The sequence below is a fragment of the Monomorium pharaonis genome, chromosome 6, assembly GCF_013373865.1.
Source record: "Monomorium pharaonis isolate MP-MQ-018 chromosome 6, ASM1337386v2, whole genome shotgun sequence".
In the NCBI taxonomy this organism is placed as follows: Eukaryota; Metazoa; Arthropoda; class Insecta; order Hymenoptera; family Formicidae; genus Monomorium; species Monomorium pharaonis.
Window position 1 is genome coordinate 16,601,369 of NC_050472.1, and position 8,852 is coordinate 16,610,220.

The 8,852-nt window shown below is 52.6% G+C and overlaps 1 long non-coding RNA gene across 1 annotated transcript; it reads left to right on the forward strand.

Annotated features, from left to right (window-relative positions):
* Positions 1-3,632: 3,632 nt before the first annotated feature.
* On the forward strand, positions 3,633-8,546 carry LOC118646345. The gene is made up of 3 exons (XR_004963919.1): positions 3,633-3,713; positions 5,494-6,510; positions 6,605-8,546. It is a non-coding gene; the product is annotated as an uncharacterized LOC118646345 (long non-coding RNA).
* Positions 8,547-8,852: the final 306 nt, after the last annotated feature.

Below are 8,852 nucleotides of genomic sequence, written 5' to 3' on the forward strand. Positions count from 1 at the left end.
GCCGAAGTGATACTTTTTTTTTTTACGAGGTGGGAATGCATTTACGCATGCCCCCGCCACGGGTGTTATTCGGGCGGGGGTTATGTGGGACTCACGGGTTTACGATCGGGAAGGCTGATCCTTCCCGACCGCGTGCAATACCCGTACTACCCACTAAACCCACCTTGGATGGCCTTGGCCGCGCGATATCGGGAACCCACCGGGGATCGCTTCCAGCATTACTGCCGGTGGGCCCCCCGCGCCGACGCGCCAATGGCGTGCGCGTCTTGTCAGGCGAGCGGGACGGATGTGATGCCCCGCTCCCCTGACTGGTCCATTGTGGACCTGGCCATCAACTGGAGGGCGGCGAGGGGAGACTGTTATGTCAGGTCTTCCCTGGTCGCCACTTCTTCTCTCTCTCCCCCGTCCACAATGCGTGTAGGGGGGGGTAGAGACGGGGGGACGGGTGTTCGGTCCCCCCTTTTCTCTCGCGCTGGGAGAGTCGAGGGCGGGGGGCGAACATCGCACCGGGCAGTCGACCCCCCTAGCGACCCGCGACATTTTAGTAAGGGGGGGAGACTCCGCGCCCAATTTGGTTGGGCCGTGTCCTCCCCAGCGGGTATATGTTGTTATTACAGCGATCCGGGGGGTGAGGGAAAGAGCCGTGTTTATTAGCCCACCCCCCCCCCGGTCCCTCCCGGACCGCCCTCTCCGTTCGCCCGCCGACCTCGCGTTTAGCTCGAGGCCGACGCGCCCGCCACTTCTCCCGCGTTTCCGTCGTCCGGGGGACGTCCACGATTGCCCCCCGCGGTCCGCCGGATACCCGAGTGGGGTCGTCTTGGCGGCGGCCGGGGGGGCGGGGGCATTAATGCCTGGTCACGGTCCCCGCCCATTGCGTTTGGCGGGCGACCGCGTCGCCGGCGGCGAGAGAGTGCGTCCGTCGTGCCGGCATCTCTCAGGTCCGGAGGGGGTGATCCGCGGAAACCGCCCTCCCCCCTCCTCACCCTCTCGGCCTCCTCCTTCCGCGACATTACTGTCTCGCAGAAGAAGAAGGCCACCTCCCACGTGGACTCGTCCCTCAGCATCGCTCGTACCAGCGTGCCAAGGGACAAGTCCTCGCCGGGCCGTAGATTGGCCCTCAGGACACCCCGCTCTCTCTCCCACGCCGGGCACGTGGCCAGCGTGTGTAGCGCAGTGTCCACCTCCTCGTTCTCGCAGTGCCAGCAGCGAGCCGTGTCCTCCTTCCGGATTCGGCACAGGAAATCATCAGGAAGCACAGGAAGCAACCGTGCCCGGTGAACATCTGTGCCATCCGGAAGGACACCCTGCCCCAACCCCGGTCCAGCCAATTCGATAGTACCGGGGCCAGGGCCCGGACGGTCCACCGGCCCGCGCAGCCCGGAGTTTCTAGGCGCGCTCTCCACTCCTCGACCAGTGACCGCCGGGCCTGGAGCCTTAGCAGGCAACGGGCCCTGTCCGTAACGGCACCGCCCGCCTCCCAGATCCGTCGCGTCTTCGCGTAAACGCTGGCTTGCGCCCTCACGACCAGATCCAGGGGGGGCATGCCCGACAGGGCCGTTGCCGCCGCGTGGGACGTCGTACGGTACGCCCTTATTGCCATGTGCCGTTGCACCCCGTGCAGCAGCGACACGCTAGCCCTACTGGCCGACAGGGCGTCGGCCCAGACGGGCGCATTGTACAGTGCCATAGCTTGCACTACCCACCCGTACAGGCGGCGCACTTCCACCCCGGGGCTTCCGACGTTGGGGAGCAGGCGACCTAGCGCAGTCGCCGCTTTCCCCAGACGCGGGGCCAGCCGGCGGAAGTGCTCGCCAAAGCTCCAGGTACTGTCCAGGATCAGGCCCAGGTATTTCACGTACGGCCCGATCCGGACGGGGGTGTCGCCAACGAGAACCCAGGGCCTCTCGTGTGGCGGGGGACCACCCCTGGCGGAAGCCCAGTGGAAGTACAGGGCCTCCGTCTTGCGCCGCGCCACTTCGAGGCCCAGGCCCTCGATGGCACGCACGGCTCGCTGCGCGGCCTGTTCGGCCGTCCTCCTCGCTTCCCCCCAGTCGCCACACGGCGGTCCCACCCGGACCGCAAGGCCAGGGCTAGGACCCGTCCGGGCCGGGCGCCTTCCGACCGGCGCCCATCTTTCTTAATGCCCGGAGGAGTTCCCCGGCGTCGACGTCCCCGACCTCTTCGCCCCCGGTTCTTGCGGTTACCAGGGCGCGTCGGAGGAGAGCCGGCTGGTGGGGGCTCCTTTTCCCCGTCCGGGAAGAGGGAGCCCACCACCCAGCTCACGAAGCCTGGCTCCAGGGATTCCGTCACCGGGTTGCCCCGCGGTCAGCTTTCTCATGGCCGCTCGTTATGGGCGCCCCCACGGGTCCGCTTCTAGGGAGGCCAGCATCTCCCATGCCCTGGCCTTTGCCGTCCGGATGGCCACCCCGAGGGCGGCGGCGGCGGACCCTTTGCAGCACGCGGCGTGCGGCGACCGCGGCCGCCCGCAACCGGGCGATCTCCCGGGACCACCAGTACGCAGCGCGGCGCCCGCGATCGGCGGGAGACCCCAGCGCACGAGGCATCGCACAATCGCACACTCGCTGGACATCTTCCCGCAGAGATCGCGCCTCCTCATCGACCCACTCGTGGGTAAGGGGACTCGGAGGGTCGTAACCCCCGTCCTCGTTCCCGTATGCCCACGCGGAGGCGGCGATCGCGGCCGATAGGCCGTCCGCGCCCAACCGGGAGAGCGCTCACCTAGGAAAGCCCCCGTCTCGCACCGCCGCTTCTTCCTGAGCGGGGGCGGGGCGACGTCGTTGGTCGGCGGCGGAGTCGGGGCCGATCCGGGAGGGGGCGGCCGGGAGACCCATTTCGATGTATAAGTGATCCGAGAGTGTCTCCACCTCGGCCATCACCCTCCAGCCCGTCATTCTCCGGGCGACCGCGGGGGACACCCATAAAAGGTCCACAATGGACTGCCCCTGCGGTCGTACACATGTACTAGCCTCGCCCCGATTGGCGAGGACAAGACCCATGGAGGCGGCCCAATCCTCCAGAATCTCGCCCCGTACGTTTGGCCACGAGGGATTCCAAGTCCTAGATTTGGCATTGAAATCCCCCGCGACCAGGACCAGCTCGCGGGAGTGTCGGAGGAGATGATCTCCAATTTCCGCGAGCCGGTCCTCAAACGCGCCCGGGTCCAGGCTGGGCGGCAAGTACACTGCCACCACCAGCACTGGACCCCAAGCAGCGACCACGAACCCTCCTCCTCCTTCTAAACGTAAGAGGGGGGGGGACTCGGTCGCGTCTCCGCGCACGGCCACCGAGCCGCCGGCATTGGCAACCCAACTAGGGTTGCCGGCCGGCACCGAATACGGCTCGGCGGCCAGGCCCAACCTGAAGCCACGCTCCGCCATCGTGTGCACGAATAGATCCTGCGCACGGCGAGCGTGGTTCAGGTTGGCCTGTATCACGCGTCCGCGTCGCGGGGAAATCACAGTGCGGGGGACTCACCTTCGGCAGCCCCCACTCCCTCCACCTCCATTGGGGCATTTATTTCCCGGGAGGCGGATCGAGGCCCTTCAAACGGGGCCTCTTCTCACAGGGCGCTTCCGCCGCCACGTCGCCTTCTACGACGTGGGTAGTCGCGCCCGCTGCAGGCCTAGATCCTAACCTAACTTAACCTAATCTAACCTAACCTAACCTTGAAACCGCCTAGAGGGGACGTCCAAGTCGAGCCGACGCCGACAACAACAGTAGGCGAAGCGCAGATCGCGAGTGTAGTTCCCGCGTTCCCAGTGCCGCTGCTCGAGCTCCCCACTCCTCACTCGCGGACCAATGGGATCATTCGAATTCTGGCTGTGGCGCTGGCCACAGCTGCTGTCATATGCAGGTGCACTTTTTGGTGCCACCGCCTGCACTTTTATTATTTTTACGCAAGAGCTGTTTTAACACTTAAAACTAACTTATATGCTATGATTACGCTAGGTTATACTAAAAGACATGCAAAAGATAAGAAAATATAAACGTAATATTCAAATAAAATTTATCACGATAAATAACAAAAATTAATATTTCTGCAATTCTTTCTGCAGTTCATGCGTCTACTTGTAACTAATAACAAAAGAATAAATCAAACACGAGCACTCGTGGCTCGATTTACGCAATGAATGAAATTAAACATGTGTTTGTAAGTTGCGCTGACTTACAGACTTTATGCGCATTATGATGGCTATGTATATCGCCTAAGTTTATTGTCTAGTGACTTTTCTTATCAGATCTTATATCTAAAGACAAAATGACTCGTCGCGATCCTATTGCTACATCGCGATCTCTATTGCACAATAAGATATTCTCTACGCTTACAAATTCGTACGCAATTCGCGTAACGTTAACGAAAACTCTAAAATAATATTTTAAAAGAAAAATTGTAAACGAACATTATAAAACAAAATTCAAGCAAGGTAATAATCTTAAAGGCTAATTAATATTAAACTATCATGAAATAAAATAAAAGGAAAATAAAACTGTGAGAACAAATAATCTCTTAGCTTAAGTTGCTTGTTCCCATTCGTCTGATCTCTCAGCGTAAGGTTTCTCCCCTTGCATCCTCTGGAGTCTAACGCTGGTTGCTCGGAGGCCGCTCCACTCCTTTCCCAGTGACACCGGGAAAGGAGTGGAGCGGCCTCCGAGCAACCAGCGTTAGACTCCAGAGGATGCAAGGGGAGAAACCTTACGCTGAGAGATCAGACGAATGGGAACAAGCAACTTAAGCTAAGAGATTATTTGTTCTCACAGTTTTATTTTCCTTTTATTTTATTTCATGATAGTTTAATATTAATTAGCCTTTAAGATTATTACCTTGCTTGAATTTTGTTTTATAATGTTCGTTTACAATTTTTCTTTTAAAATATTATTTTAGAGTTTTCGTTAACGTTACGCGAATTGCGTACGAATTTGTAAGCGTAGAGAATATCTTATTGTGCAATAGAGATCGCGATGTAGCAATAGGATCGCGACGAGTCATTTTGTCTTTAGATATAAGATCTGATAAGAAAAGTCACTAGACAATAAACTTAGGCGATATACATAGCCATCATAATGCGCATAAAGTCTGTAAGTCAGCGCAACTTACAAACACATGTTTAATTTCATTCATTGCGTAAATCGAACCACGAGTGCTCGCGTTTGATTTATTCTTTTGTTATTAGTTACAAGTAGACGCATGAACTGCAGAAAGAATTGCAGAAATATTAATTTTTGTTATTTATCGTGATAAATTTTATTTGAATATTACGTTTATATTTTCTTATCTTTTGCATGTCTTTTAGTATAACCTAGCGTAATCATAGCATATAAGTTAGTTTTAAGTGTTAAAACAGCTCTTGCGTAAAAATAATAAAAGTGCAGGCGGTGGCACCAAAAAGTGCACCTGCATATGACAGCAGCTGTGGCCAGCGCCACAGCCAGAATTCGAATGATCCCATTGGTCCGCGAGTGAGGAGTGGGGAGCTCGAGCAGCGGCACTGCCACTCGTGCCAGGATTGGCTGAGACGACCTGGAGGGGACGCATTACAATCAGCTACACACCACAGCGCGCCATTGGCCGACATGTCGAGCCGAGGGATATCCGAGCGCTGATTGGTCGAGCGTGACTGGAGGGGCACGCCAGTATAAATTGGGACGCAGCGGCGCCCCATTAGCTTGTTCAAGCCCGAATTCGTGACGGGTAAGACCTCCGCGTGGTTTTAACTCGCGATAAGGATAGATTAGCGTTTGCAATCGAACAAGTTCCGCGGAAGCGCAACCGCGTTAACAATAAAGTCACAACCGTTCGCTGAATGCGAGTAAGCAACGGAAAGGTAGCATATACGAATCTTAGCGCCGAACGAATAAAACGCGCTCATAACGAAACGTTTGTGAATAAGCGACGCGTTCGGGCAAGTGTTCATAGCGCGATAGCGCATAAGTAAATTACGAAACGAATGTGATAAGGCGACGCGTACGGGAGTGCTGTTAATAGGATAAGTGTTACGTTTTAATAAATTATTTATTTTGTGGATATAAAACAAAAGAAACTGTGTAGTGAATACTTACCTGTTACTTACCTGCATGTGATCCAACGACGAATCCGAGGGATTCCTGAAAATAAAAGTCCTGAATATTAAATATCCGGGGTATCCTGTTCATACGTAGAGTGTAAACCAACGTACCTGAGCATCTCCTTGGAGGGACGAGGCGATCCGGAGAGTCAGCAGTGATCCAACGGCGAGAGCAGCTTTTCCTGAATATAATAAAAATAAAGATTAGCAAATCCTGTAGCGACAGAGATACGCTCGTGAAAGCGTAGAGCAAAGAAATTAACAATTAGTGAAGGTTTTGTGCTGAATAACCTAGTTAGCGCAAATAGCACCTGTCCGACGGCAAACGAACAACAGTCAACGCAGCAGGCGACGGACGGACATTCCTTGCTTCTGGGTGGTGAAAGGAGCTGGCGACCAATACGACGTGGACGAGAGTCTTCAAAAGGTTTGTTTCTTGATTTTCCGAAGCGAATACGTTAAACAACGTGGTGATGATCGGTTACAACCTAACCTAACCTAACCTTGAAACCGGCTCCCAGAAGCTCCCAGCACCCCGACCCGGCGGCGGCAGTGGCGTCGACGTCTGGCCTTTCGGCGACCCAAACCAAGCTGTTCGTGTCCGAACGAGTCGAGAGGAAGACCAGCGACGGGAAAAGTATAGTAAGCGTCATCCTGCAGCGTACCCCAGTACCAACCGACGACGGGGCAACCACAGGCAAGCCGACCCGACCCGAGGCTGAAGGGAAAGAGGCGTAGGACGCGGTTACACCAACACCAGGTCAAACCCCGAAACGTTCATTTTATTTTATTGTCATTTCCGGACGGGTGTTTGTTTAATTTTAATTTAGTATAATAGCGGCGGAAAACCAGCGCGCGCGACCAAAGTTAAATTTTATGCATTTATCTATCTATTTTATGTGCCAATAACACATACATATTCGTGTGTTAACTATTATAATCTTAGACGTAAGTTAATCCAATAATATTCCAAATTCGCATTTACATGTTTTACGTGTTCTACACATCATGGCCTATGTACCTATAATGGTCATGTTAACATTAGTTATTTTTCTTCTTTTGACTATTCTAATCATTATAATATGCTTTCCGGATTAATGTTATAAAACGATCCACATTTAGTCGTATTACGTTTATATGTCATTTTATAAGTTTTCTAACCTCTAATAGTCATTTGCTATCCGACATGTATTTAAAACTGTTTCATTTAACCCCTTTTTGTACTGGCAAGCATGGTGCCAGAAGCACAATGCATGTGCTCTAATTTTAAGTTAGCTAGTCTAAATACACTTAGGCTCAACGTCAAATTTCTTCTATTATTTATATTTAGCGACATTACGTGTGATTCAAGTCATTTTATACATTTTACAAGTTTTTAGTTCATTTACTAAATCTTAACCAAACTGCACCTTAAGTGCAATCTTTATAGTATAAACTGCACTTTAAGTGCAATATTCAAAAATTTAGGAAAACATTAGTAAATGCATCAAATCGCACTCTGGTGCGTTTTTTTACGTACAACCGACACCCACTAAGGGATTAGTACTATTTGATATTATTTTATCTTACGAAATTGTCATTTTGACATGTTTGAAGCACAACTCTTGTGCTATGCTTATTTTCTTACAAATCTAATTATTTTGAGGCTTAACGCGACCTTTTTAGTTTCATACGCTTATTCGATGCATTCCCTAGTGTCGTGGCTTTAGTGAGCCACGAATAACATAAAATCCCTTAGTCATTGTGGATTGCACCTTAAGTGTGATCATCGGCATATAGCTGCGCTTGCAAGTGCAGTCTCCACTCGATGGTGGGGATACGCCAAGATGGAGGGGGCAACAGACGCGATGCCCCACAGCGCAACGACGCCGCGCAGCCGTGCAAGCCACAAGGAGTGGGGGCTTCAACCAAGCCTTGCGCCCGGTAACACCGACGCCACGCGGGTCTAGCGGATCCCGACGGGAGGGGGTAGCGTCACTCTCCCGGTACTTAAGCAAGCAGCGAGAGCTCTCGCGAGCTTTCGCGCCAGATCTTTTATAGCGTTAACATCTTGGAAGTTCGGAGACGAGCTTTCGCGCCCGAACTTTTACCACGATAACATCTCGTAAAATAGAAGACGAGTTTCGCGCGCTAGGGCGTTGGTCGCTGAATGCGAGTAGGTGACCACCAGCGGAAGTTCCGCGATTCGAGTGATTTAAGAATCGTTTCGCGTAATAAATCATCGTCACCCGAATGCGAGTAGGAGTGACAAATTGCGAAGACTATTCATTAGTCTTATTCGTTCACTCGTTTGTGAATTAAGCGACGCGGACGGGAAGTGTCTGTGATATAAGGAGAAGATACATATATTATTGAATAAATTTTTTATATTTTATTGTTAATTAAACCAAAGAGAACTGTTTACTTACCCAAGTGTTGTGCGACGATCCTGATCCTGGGAGACGATCCTTGATGAACCTGAAATAAAAGAAAGGGACTTAAAAGGGAAAATAATATCTCTCGAGGCTGAGAACGCGGGTTAACACGATTTCGTTAGATACTTACCTGAGGCCGTTCCTGGAAAAGTTCTAAATATTAAGTGCGGATTCCGAGTGTACGTGAGCACGAGTGCTATTGGATTACGTTCGAGTTTGTATCCAGCCGAGACGTCGGAAATCCGTACGAGAGCCCGAGACCGTTGCAGTCACCACAAGGTCATCGAGGCAACCTTGCTTCTAGTAAAGGTGAAAGAAGCTGGCGACCGTGTAGGGGACCTGTTAAAAGAGCGAC